This window comes from Hemicordylus capensis, chromosome 3 (genome assembly GCF_027244095.1).
Source record: "Hemicordylus capensis ecotype Gifberg chromosome 3, rHemCap1.1.pri, whole genome shotgun sequence".
NCBI lineage: Eukaryota > Metazoa > Chordata > Lepidosauria > Squamata > Cordylidae > Hemicordylus > Hemicordylus capensis.
The window spans coordinates 277449158-277461851 of record NC_069659.1 but is presented as its reverse complement, the minus strand read 5'-3'; the positions used below and the strand labels follow the sequence as shown (position 1 = coordinate 277461851).

The window sequence follows — 12694 nt, the reverse complement described above, 5'->3', positions numbered from 1 at the left end:
TTTGTCTTCATCTTTGGTTTAGCAATGTGAATGGTGAGTTTGAAACAATCTTTTTTCCTTTGCAGGCAGGCTTCCTGTTTAATCCTGAAGTCCTTTCTTGCAAAGTGTGCTGTTCTCCCTCCTTCTGTATTGTTGTACATTGTAACGTATTAAGAAGATATCATACCCTGCATTCCTAAAACATGGATGTGCTTAGTTAGGAATAAAGTTTAGTTTTTCTGCATGAACCATATTAATACGTAGTATGTTGCATAAGTTGAAAACTGCACAAATGACAGCTGTTTTCCATATGGAGTAGAGTGTTTCTGGTGTCAGGATCCAGTTTCTGTGTCAGACCAGACAATGACTGTGTTAACATAGTTGCTTCCATAACTGCAGCTTTAGGCATTGAATTATATAGCAACGGCAGTGAGGTTATACAAGTTAACAGAATTGCCTGTCAGTTAAAACTAAAATTGTGCTATTCTGTGTTTTAGATAGCAATAGGACTGTCAGATTTCCTTATCTTTCAGAAATTGCATTACAGCTTCTTTTATCTGAATGCTAGGATACAATTATGTCGGGTAAGTGTCTGTTCTGAAATACAGGGGCAATTGACAGGAAATTTGGATAATCTGTTGGTTTGTATATTATGTACAGAGGATAGTATTCTTTCATTATTCAGGTACTTTAAAGGGACATGACATCTGAAGGTGTATAGTATTGGTGAGCATGTCATGCCTAAAATATGAAAAGGTTATTAATTAATCCAGATCTTCAAGTTGCATACTTCTGATCTAAAAGCAGGAACAGCATTATGTTCAGGCTGTCATTGGAAGCCTATGGTAGGCAATTACACAGGCTCCCTACCAATGTGCTGTCCTAGCACATTGGTAGCATAAATTGCACAAGCTTGGCTTTTGACAAGTGCCATCTCATCTCATCAACTGAGTTTTCCAGCCAACTAGGGATACTGCTGGATTCGAGGGACAAGTTTGGTTCTTGAGTCTTGTTTATATGATCAAAATTAGGTCCTAAGCTTATTTCACCCATATCTCCTTCTGTGATTATATTTGGTCACTGTGCTTCAGTAGGGAATGGTGAACTCCACCCATCAGCAATTACAACCCTGTAATTGTTGTTATGATTGCTTATCCTAGGCTGAAAAAGTGTTAAGGCCAAGCCCCTATCTTGCCAGAGCTTGTTGACTATGTTTATTTTCAACCTTTACTCAGCAACACATTGTTAAAACTTTCAAACTCTTTTTGTTTAACTGCACTTTCAGTTTGAACAACTTCCTCTTTGCCAGAGTATACTTGGCTCTGATAGGTAATGTATGGTTTTGACAGCTGAAAGTACATATGTAATCCTTTTTGAAGTCAAGCATATAGAATGAAGCATTGGCACTTGATGATGTTGATCGGTGGTGTGCTTCTCTCAAACTTCTCTTGAGTTCCACAGTTAGGCCTTTAATCCTATTCCTTGCTTCAGTGAACACCGAGAATGACATAAATGGACATGACATAAGTCATTTCAAGTGGTGTTGAGGAAACAGAATGAGAGATGAACTTTAACCTGCCATCCTGCCAACAAACATGTTGTTGTAGAAGCAGGAATTCACACAGTGTCAAGGATGGGATGTTCGTAAAAATGATTCATATTTGCTTACATGTGTATATTTGATGATGTAATTTGTATGTGTGCCAAAGAGAGGTGCCCAGAAAGCTTTCAGCACTGGTTTCATTATCTGCTATCCTAGCATAAGGTCCAAGGAACTGTAGAGATATTAAAATATTCAGCTGGCTCATTGCTCCAAGAAGCTAACTGCAAGTTGGCAAGCATACACAATATGTTACTATCCTGGGAAGTATGGGCAAGGAGTAGGAAAACCCTGCTCTTTCTCCCCCTCCCATTAGACTTGAAATGTTGCTGTAGAGACAACAGTTGTGGTCCAATGCCCGGACAGTGGCTTCACAGTTCTGCACAGATAATCTGTGCTCTTAACCTCTTAAGGGAATGGTTTTCCCCATGACACTCTATGGATGTGAAAGCTGGACTTTGAAGAAGCAAGATAGAAAAAGCATTGATGCTTTTGAACTTTGGTGCTGGAGAAGACTTTTGAGGATACCATGGACAGCCAGGAAAACAAACAAATGGATCATAGAACAAATCAATCCAGAATTTTCACTCGAGGCACAAATGACCATACTTCGGACATGTTATGCAAAGATCCAACTCGCTTGAGAAGTCCATAATGCTGGGGAAAGTTGAAGAAAAGAGAAAAAGAGAACGACCAGCCACACAGTGGATGGACTCGATTACAACAGCAATTAATGTACCACTGAGAGACCTTAAACGCCAAGTTGAAGACAGATCATCCTGGAGAGTATCTTATTTATGTGGTTGCTAGGAGTCGACACTGACTTGACGGCACTTAATCAGTCAATCAATTAATGAGCAGTTTCTGGCCATTTCCAGATGAGGGGTTATTCCTTCTTAAATAATTTTTCATCTGTTTTGAAGGTTGAATCTTTTGAGACTGCTTTAGAAGGAAATTGACTTTTAACATGGATTTCCTACAAATGGCCAGCAGGTAGTGTTACATAATAGCACATTATCTTCTGACCTCTTCATTTAAAATCATAAAGATTGGGCACAAAAGGGGGCTTTGTAATCTGGAAAGAGGGTAGATAAACATTAACAGCTTCCATGTTCAAGCAAATAACCCATCATCTGGAAATGCTGCCTGACACACACAAGGCTAATATATATTAGGGATATGGCATACATAAGAGAAAGCTGGGCACTCACGCGGGTCAGCTGGGGACCGCAGTAATGCCTGGGGGATGTAATTTCTCCCAAGCTTCTCCAATATGGGAAAAAATATGCCAATATCTTATTTTTATATAAGCCTTGTGTATGTTAAAAACCCCATGCATGCTCAAGTTACAGGCTTGTTTGTTTTTAGAACTGGTTGAGTAGGGAATTTTCATATTATTCCTACTGATAATTTAAGTGTCCCTGATCAGTAGGCACTTAAAAAATGAATGAAGATAGAAACAGATGGAGTGTATCTGTATCTTCTTCCCCTTTCTCTTTTAGTATATGTTATTCCAAATCTCCAATCTGCTCCCAAAAGACTTGGTTGTCACTCCAGGTTTAATCCATGAAGCTTTATTTTTATTTTTTAGATGGGAGTATAGCTAGAGTAGAACTAGCAGGATTTGCGTGACTTCATCAAAATAAATGTTTAATTATCTAAGAAAAATAACACAAAATGTAAAGATCAGATTTTTAGAGCTTAGTTCTGCTTGAAGTGGGGCATGAATTCTTGAACATTCTGTGTGCCTATGTCTATTTTCCAGTCATACTCCAGGCACAAACCAAACAGCCTGCAACTCCCAAGACAGCCTGCCAGTTACCTGAGTTGGTTATTTAGGTGGCAAAGTAGATACTGGAATACAGTTTCAGCTAGCTCTTTATGTATTATACTACATGAACTTAGATGACTGACCTCATAATTGTCCTGCTGGATCAGAGTGAAGGTCCATTTTGTCCAGGATTCTGTTGCCAACAGTGGTCCACCATTTGCTTCCAGGAAGTCCACAAACAAGGCATAGAGACAACAGCCCTACCCTGTTGTATGTCCCCAGCATTTAATATTTAGAAGTATATGACTTCTGGACATGGAGGTTCCACTTCTCTATCTTGGCTAATTACTGTTGATAACTTCTCTTCCATGCATTTGTCTGTCCATTCTACTCTTAATTCTTTCTAGACTGGTGGGCATCACCATAACATGGTATTGGCAACAAATAGCATGTTGACAATGTGTTCTGTTAAATAGTGTATGTCCTGAACTATGTCTGTTCAATTTAATAGGATCATTCTTAGTTGTATGATGGAGAAGGAAACATCACTCTCTCTCCTCTGTCCATACCATCCGTACCTTCATGAATTTCTGAAGTCCACTTCCATGGCTTTCCCTTTTCTCTAAATAGAGCCCCAAGAGTTTTAGTGTTTCTCCTTACACAATCATTTGTGTGTGCATAAATTACTCTTGGTCATTTTGGCTGCTCTCTTCAGCACATTTTCCATTGAAAAGATGATCAGAGCTTATAGAGAGTAAATAGAATGCTACTGCACCTTCAGTTGATAAAAAGATGTTATTGACGGGGAAGCTTGGCTAAAATTAAAAATAAACAGAAAGTTTTATTTTTAATCCCCTTCCTAATAATTCCCAACACACAGTTGTGTGTGTTTCTTTTTTGCTACTGCTGCAAGGAGTTGACATTTTCCTTGAGCTGTCCATTTGCCTTTGTGTTGCACGTTTGAAGAGATCCTTTAGGAGTTGCTCAGTCTGCTTTGGATTTCACCTTACTAAATAATTGTGTATTTTTGCCAATTTAGCTACTTTACTGCATGTTCCTGACTCAAGACCAATGCTTTTTAAATGAGAAAACTTAAATAGCATTGGTCCTGATAGAGATCTTTGGGGAGAGGGAGAGGCCACTGATCCCTTCTTATATGAAAACTGTCAGTTTATTCCTTTCCTCTCCTTGTTCTCTGTCCAGTTATAACCCCATAATAGGGTTTGTCCCGTGACTGCTAGGAACCTATGGTAAAGGAATTCGCCACAAGCTTTTTGGAAGTCCTCCTGTTAGTGTGGTTTAGGCCAATCATGTATTTTTCATGGATACCATTAGGGAGCTGAAGTTAACTAGCTGTTCAGAATATGACAGTAGTAGAGATGGGCAGAAAGACAAGTGTTCTTGTTTGCTTAAGTTGGCCTAATTGAAACTAAATCAGCTCTTGAAGGTGACTAAATCATTGATTACTTCGAATGGCTGCTACCCAGCAGTGAAGGCATCTATGCCTCAGTCAGATTCCTGGCTTCTCCAAGATACGGCTGAGAGAGATTCCTGCCTGCAACCTTGAAGAAGCCACTGCCAGTCTGTGTAGACAATGCTGAGCTAGATGGACCTATGGTCTGACTCAGTATATGGCAGCTTCCTATGTTCCTATGTGGTTAGACTGTCAAGGTGAGATAATTAAGTAAAAGTCAGCTTTTAACAAGAGAGAGTAATTTATAGGACCCTGTATCCCATTTGGACAAGAAAAATAAAATAGTAAAATACAAGGAGAGCTTGTTCTCTAAGTTGAAAAGCATGATATGAATGTATAATATCATACATACAATGGCTGGTGTTCTGAGTCACATTGCACACTCCAAACAACTTCAGCACACGCAATGGGGGAAAGACAGTTTTCACTCTGAAAAGATGTCCTGGAGATTCTTAATATATGTCCTGTGGCCTTTAAGGACATGTTTTTCAGGAGGTAAAGTGAGCTGCAAAGGGGAAAGGAAGAGCAGCAAAAACCGCCCGTCCTTTGTTATGCATGCCAAACATTTTTTGGAGGCACAGTATTAGTCTGGATGTCAGTCAGTTCCCTGTCTCTCTTACATAATAATAGTTTACAGTTAGTCATACTTAACATACTTTTTATTTCATAATTTGAATGTAACGTAAGTGGTCTGTTTATAGTAAGCAAGGTGGATGGACTCGATTATGACAGCAATGAATGCAACTCTGAGAGACCTTAAAGGCCAAGTTGAAGACAGATCATCCTGGAGAGAATCTCTCAGTGTGGTTGCTAAGAGTCATCACTGACTTGATGGCACTTAATCAATCAATTTACCACTGTATGCTGATGACAATATACAGACGTTTCCCAGAAGAAATGTGTTAGTCCAAAATATGTGGTAACTGCTTTATCAAAATCAGGGTTTCAAATAGGAGCTTTTTCATCTGCACCTGAACTCCTTGTAGGCACTCAGTGCTTCCCAGTGCTCCTTTCTAATCAACTTGTAGCTACTCAGTGCTGCAGAGTAGACAAAAGGGGACAGAATTATAATTTTGAGACCTTAGCATGTCTCCATACCCTGACAGCCCATTAGCTTGTTCTGGTCAGCTTAAAGACATCGAGGTGAGACTCATGTCTTTTGCTTGGGCACAGACTAGGCTCTTTTTTGCCCATTTACTTGTTTTTATTTCACCTTCTTGTGCCTCTCAAACAGATATCTCTGGTTGGACCCCAGTTATTGAACATCTCAGACTGACCTTTCTGCATGGGTAGCTGAACCTCTGGCTAATGGCTCTTACTGAGCTACCTGACATCTGCTGCAATCCCGCATGCATTCGTTTTCAATCAAATGGATTAGTAGTTAATCCCCGCTCCTAATTTTTACCAAATAAGTACAGTTTCAAGGTTCAGATATCCCTGAGCAGCCATTTATATCACAAATGATGTTTAAATGACCATTTCTTGGATGTTTGCTCTTAGTGGTTTTGGTATAATGTGCTTTTGTTTTAGTATAGATTAAAGTTCTAAGAATCTTGACCTAGACAACCACAGGTTCCCTGTAGTCTACTTTTGGGCCCCCTTCTGCCACTTGAGAATGTTCCCCTGCAAAAACTGTTTTGGTTCTGATTGTTCCATTGTAGCTCCATTTCTACAGAATTATTTGTAGCTATAAAGTTGACTTAAGCCATCTGTTCTATTGCCACATCTCAAGCATAAATAGAGTTAAGCAATTTCAAGAGTTTATTCTCCCATTGATTGTATTTGTCATCTCCTCCTCATTAAACCTAATAGGAGTCATGTGTTGCATCAATGGGCACATAGACCTTAAATAAGTGTTTTCTGGTAACACTGAGAGAAACAGAGCACCTTCTCAGTTTTTGTGTACTGTAGCAAACAGGAGCCTTGTTAGTAGGCTCCTAATTATCTTAATTGTACATTTTAATTGGAGAAAGGGATGCGGATGAAATTATTAGAAGTGACTTTGGGGTTATGTATTTTATCTAGCACTGATCTGCCTGGTAGGCATGTATGTTGGACTCCTTTACCAGCTTATCTCACAGTTCTTGAAATATTGAAAACCTCATTCTGAAATTAATGAATTAAAAAGTTTGAATTTATGTTAAGATAATCTAATTTATGCAATCATATGCAGTAGGACAGGTTCCTTTTTCCATACATTGTCCCAATAAGTGCTGCAAGGAGGGATGAAAAAATGAAGCAAGTGAGATCTAAGAGGTAGGGATGTGCACGGAACCAGCTGGTGGTTCGGTTTGAAGCCAGACCGACTGTTCAGTCCGGCCCAGGGGGGGTTCGCGGACCTTTAAATGCTTTTTTTAAAAAAAAGATTATTCTTACCTTTTACTCCCCTTGGGGGAGTTCTTGGAGGTGGCAGGAGGGGGGTCCGTGGTAGTTCCCCCTCCCCCCACCAGCCTTCAAAATGACCCCCTCACCCGGTTAGGGTGCTCTTCAGCCAGTTTTTGGCCTTCACCTGACAGCCATTATGCAGGCTGCCTTAAAAAAAAAAAAATTAAAGGTCTGTGAACCCACTTGAACTTGGGGGGGGGGGCGTGTTCGGTCCAGGGTTGGACTCAAACAGGTTTGGGGTAGAACCTGTTTGCACATCCCTACTGAGAGGAATGGTCTTATATTTTAGCCTAACCAAACCTAGGAAAAGGCAAGTGTCTTCAAGGAGCACCTCAAAAAAGTCAGACTGTAGGGTTTAGTCTGTGTCATCTTTAACTTCTCCTCCTCTGCCATCCACATATTACTTTGCAGCCTCTTTACTCTTTCAGTAGAGCCTCATTTAGAGGGTTAATATGTCCATTGTAAATGCATATCTTTATGTGCCTTGTAAGGACATTTAGCTTTAGTATAATTAAACTGGATCTCATAATAAAGGGATTGGGGGTTTTTCTGGGTGGTTTTTTGTTTTTTTTAAAAAAGACCTAATGGGAATAGAGAAGTTGTGTGAACTGACCGTAACTTTCACATTTTTTGTCATTGTCTGTACTTGAGATATCATTCCTTCTCTGAAGCAGAGATATTGGCTGAAATCCTGTCTCACACAGTGGGAATTCACTTCCTGTCGGGAAATGCTGTTTTCAATGTTTTATCTTGTTGAGGCAACCATGAGTGAACAATAGACTATTAAAGCACTGAAATAACAAGTGTCAAAGCTAAGCCAATATTTATTTTATTCATGGTACTGTCCTAAAAGAAAATGTTGGTTGATTTTTAGAATGGCTTCAGTAATTGGCAGTTGCTTTCAATTTACAGCCTGCCTGTTTTTTCACTTGCTAGCCAAAAGCATAGCTATACACTTAACCTGCAGAGCTTCCTGCCACTGTTTCCTGTAGTAAAATGGACTAAAATAAATGTACTAGTTTTAAAAGTATGCCATAGCTGAAATCCTGTAATCACTTCACATGGAAACGTGACACACTAAGTGCTGATTGCATTATAATTGAAATCATGTGAACATGAACATGTTGGGACGTGATGCCATGTACAACTGCTCTGTAGCCTAATCTAAAACTTCCAATTCTTTCTAGGTGGTTTTTTGTTTGTTTGTTTTAAACAAGAATAGGTGGTCATTGTTGCCAATAATGAAAGTATTCTGTAAGACCCTTCTGGAGCAGTCCCAGCCACATGGCTATCCAGATACCTAGGAAATTCACTCTGGTAACTAAAAATATTAGATTTTTGAATTTTTATTTATTCTTTTATTGGGATGATGAAATCTTGAATTTTAGAATATTTTCTAGTTTCTCTTCTACATTAAACACTAACACTTCATTAATCTGAAAAACTCTTGTCATGCCATAAAGTACTAGAATTTCATGAACAACTTTGATAGCATACAAGATATAGAATACAGCTTATCTTCCCCAGATGTGTAACTTCTTTCAGCAAAAATGAGTAAAATGTATCAAAATGGCATATTTACTACAAAAGACATGTAGAGTATTTGGATTCTGAAAATTTAGGACCTAGAGTGTGTACCTTATAGCCCTGTAGTAGAGGTGTGCACGAATCCTTGTTTCGTATTTTGATTTGACCTTCAATTGAATCACAAAAATCCAAATTGATTCATTGAGCCCAACAACCATTCCTTGCTGGTACAACAAATCAAATCGAAAATTCGTGATTTGCCTATAGGAAACAATGGGGAACTCAAATCACCCCATTGTTCCCCATGGGTAGGTCCTAGGGACACCAAAGTGGGTTGGCTGATAGGGTACGATGGGTGCTACCTACCGCCCAACCCACAAAAGAAAGGGGCAAGTGGGCAATCAATTAAAAAAAACTTTCCAAAAAAACCCTATAGGATCCTTTGGGGGTTTAGGTTAAAAAAAAATTAATCACCTGGTTTCCCATTTCTTTTGTGGGTTGGGTGGTAGAGAGCACCATCATACCATACCAACCAACCCACTTTGGTGTCCCTAGGATCTACCCATGGGGAACTATAGTATGATTCAAGTTCTCAGTTGTTCCTATGGTGAAGCAAGCAGAGTGCAGTGCACAAATTTGCAACCCTCCTTGAAAAACAACACTGCAGAACAGAAGCAACACAATCTTTCCCAACACAGAACATATTTTGCCAAAAGCACACTCCAAATATTGCCCAAAAAAATAAACACTGACCCAGAATCTACTGCCAACCACTGTGCCTATGCTTCAGCAACATCATTGGCACAAGTTGCTCTGTCACACACAATTAAGATTCCATTGTTACTTGCAACAGCTGCCACAGCACATCTGCACCCTTAGCAGTCAGCAAGCATAGCCATAAGCTTAACCAGAACGTGTTCAGCCACATATTGACTTAGTATACCTTGCAATGCAGACTGCATAGCAGTGAGGGAAGCACAAGTTAGTCAAGGCCAGATATGGAGCTCATCGCAGCAACCACCAAGAAACATTACAGAGACAGAAAGGGGGGGGGAGAGAGAGAGCTGCCACTGTCGATTTCTTAGGAACATAGGAAGCTGCCTTCTGCCGAGTCAGACCATTGGTCCATCTAGTATTGTCTGCTCAGACTGGCAGTGGCTTCTCCAAGGTTGCAGGCAGGAATCTCTCCCAGCCCTATCTTGGAGATATCAGAGAGGGAACTTGCTCTTCCCAGAGTGGCCCCATCCCCTAAGGAAAATATCTTACAGTGCTCACACGTAGTCTTCCATTCAAATTCAAGAAGGGACGACCCTCTTAGCAAAGGGGACAATTCATACTTGTTACCACAACATCATCTCACAAACAGACTAAACCATAGCTCAAGGGAGGAAAGAAGCCACCCAAGTTCTGCCTTTGTCAATCTGAGATCCAGGAAAACCAGACAACCATAGCTGCAAGCCATAGCACAGCATTATATTCAGTCCTGAGAAAAGAAAACCACAAAATCAAACCTTCCTTGATTCCTTGCTCCTCTCCTGAGTCTCTCTGCCTCCAAGTTCCTTTGAATACATTTTGAATTCTTTTCATCTTTGTTCTCCCTCTGTCAGTCTGAGATCCATCAAAAGAGTTATAGCAGCAATAGGTGGCACAACATATACTCAGTGCTGAGAAAAGAAAACCCCAAAATCAAACCTACCTTTCCGCTTCCTTCCTCCTTTCCTGATGTATCTATCTATCCTCTTCATAAGGGCTCTCTCCCTCTCTATCTGCTTCCCCCATACCTTTGAATACATTTTGAAAGTCCCTCCAGAAGTCTTCCCTCTCCCTCCCCCTACAGGCAGTGGGAGGCACATTTGTCCATACCAACACTTGATTTGAATGACAACAAGGCAACCAAGAAGCAAGGGGATCTCAAGCCAATTAGAGGCCAGCACCAGAAAACCAATCAGCAAGGTGGGAAAGTCTGCCAAAATGGCCACTCAAAGCACACAAACCAATTTGAATTGAGTTGGAGCTGATTCGATTTTACCTCAAATCAGCCCCTTCAATTAAGAGCTGGTTCGGTTTGCGGTCGAATCCATGAATTACCCCCGAGTCAGTGTGAATTAAATTGCACATGTCTACCCTGTAATGCTTTAATAGCTCTAAAACTAGTTGTTATATGAATGCACCCATAGTTATCCAAAACACTGCAATTTACAAAATTCCAGCAAACAAAAGAATGTGTCCTTAAAGTACATTGTGGCTGGGGATGGTGGGAGTTGTAGTTCAAAAACAGCTGGAGGGCCAAGGTTCCCCACCCCTGCCTTAAAGCCTCATAATAGGGTCTAATCTATCCTCAGATTTTGTAGGGATTTGCTTCTGAAATTATTCTGTTAAATATAACCTAGAGAGGTTTTTGGCAGTTTATCAATCAGATGATAATGATTTTTAGAAAGACAGCTCTGTGGAAATTAATTATTTTTACCACAATGTAGAATTACAGTGGAAGCTTTCCAAGTCATATTCTTGATATTAGGGCCTGATTCACATATGCATGTTCATCACCTGATGATTTGCATATATGAATGAATGGGCTATTACTTTCATATCAACTGATGCAATACTTCTTTTTGCAGTGGAGTCAGTTCCTATGTTCTGCCTCCAGTCAGTTGGCATACAGTAGTAAAGTGTAGAAAATAGGGATGTGCAAACAGGCTCGAATCAGAAACTGTTCAACATTGAACCGGCTCGGTTTGAAGGTTTGGGGTCTTGCCCAACAACCCCTGGTACAGCTCAACCCCCAACCGAACACACACACACCCAGTTCGGGGGTTTGTTGAGCCTTTTTGTTTAAAAACAACTTTTTTGTGGGGGTTTTTTTAAAACTTCCTCCGGGGGCTTCTGCAAGGTGTGTGTGGGTCTGTGGAGGGCTCCCCGCCCGCCGGCCGGCCGGCCTTTCTTGTATTTAAAAATCACCCAGTTTGGGTGTCTTCGGCCCTTTCCGGGCCTATTAACCTGCACGGAGGCCATTTGGAAGGCCGCTGCACCTGCACAGTCAGACCAGCGTCGACTGCACTGGCGCGGCGGCCTCCCAAATGGTGTCAGTGCAGTGGAATAGGCCTGGAAAGGGCCAAAGAGGCCCGAAACCGGTGATTTCGCAAAAAGGCGATTTTTTAAAAATGAAGGGAACCTCCATGGACCCCCCCCCCCCACACACACACCTTGGAGAAGCCCCCCTGGAGGGATTAAGTTTAAAAAGAGAGAGAGAGAGCCAGCGTGGTGTAGTGGCTAGATTGCTGAACTAGTCCCAGGAAGAGCCAAATTCAAATCCCCATTCAGCCAGGATACTTTCTGGGTCATTCTGTACGATTCACTTCTCTTTCAGCCTAACCTACTTCACAGGGTTGTTGTGAGGAGAAACCTAAGTATGCAGTACACCACTCTGGGCTCCTTGGAGGAAGAGCGGGATATAAAATGTAAAATAACAACAACAACAACAACAACAACAGAGGAAAAATAAGAAAAACAGAAGGAATAGAACTGCCCAATGGAAGCAACATCAAGAACCTGGAAGAGAAAGAGCATTACAAATACTTGGGCATTCTCCAGACTGATAACATCGCACACACTGAAGTTAAAATAAAAATTGGAAGTGAATACATCAGGAGAGTTAGAAAAATCCTAAAGTTCACACTCAATGGTAGGAACACCATACATGACATAAACACCTGGGCTATACCTGTTATCAGATACACTGCAGGAATAATAGACTGGACCCAGGCAGAGCTAGAGACTCTAGATTGTAAGACCAGGAAAATAATGACCATCAATCATGCTCTGCACCCACGCAGTGATGTAGATAGGTTATACCTCCTTCGCAGCTCAGGCGGAAGAGGAATGCTGCAAGTCCATCAAACAGTAGAGGAGGAGAAAAGAGGCCTTGAAGAATATATAAAAGACAGTGAAGAAGATGCAC

General features: G+C 40.7%; 1 protein-coding gene across 13 annotated transcripts in view; it reads left to right on the top strand.

Annotated features, from left to right (window-relative positions):
* The window catches only part of ADD3 (adducin 3), a 198339-nt gene that overhangs the window by 119460 nt on the left and 66185 nt on the right, over positions 1–12694 (top strand). The gene's annotated exons all lie outside the window — the stretch shown is intronic.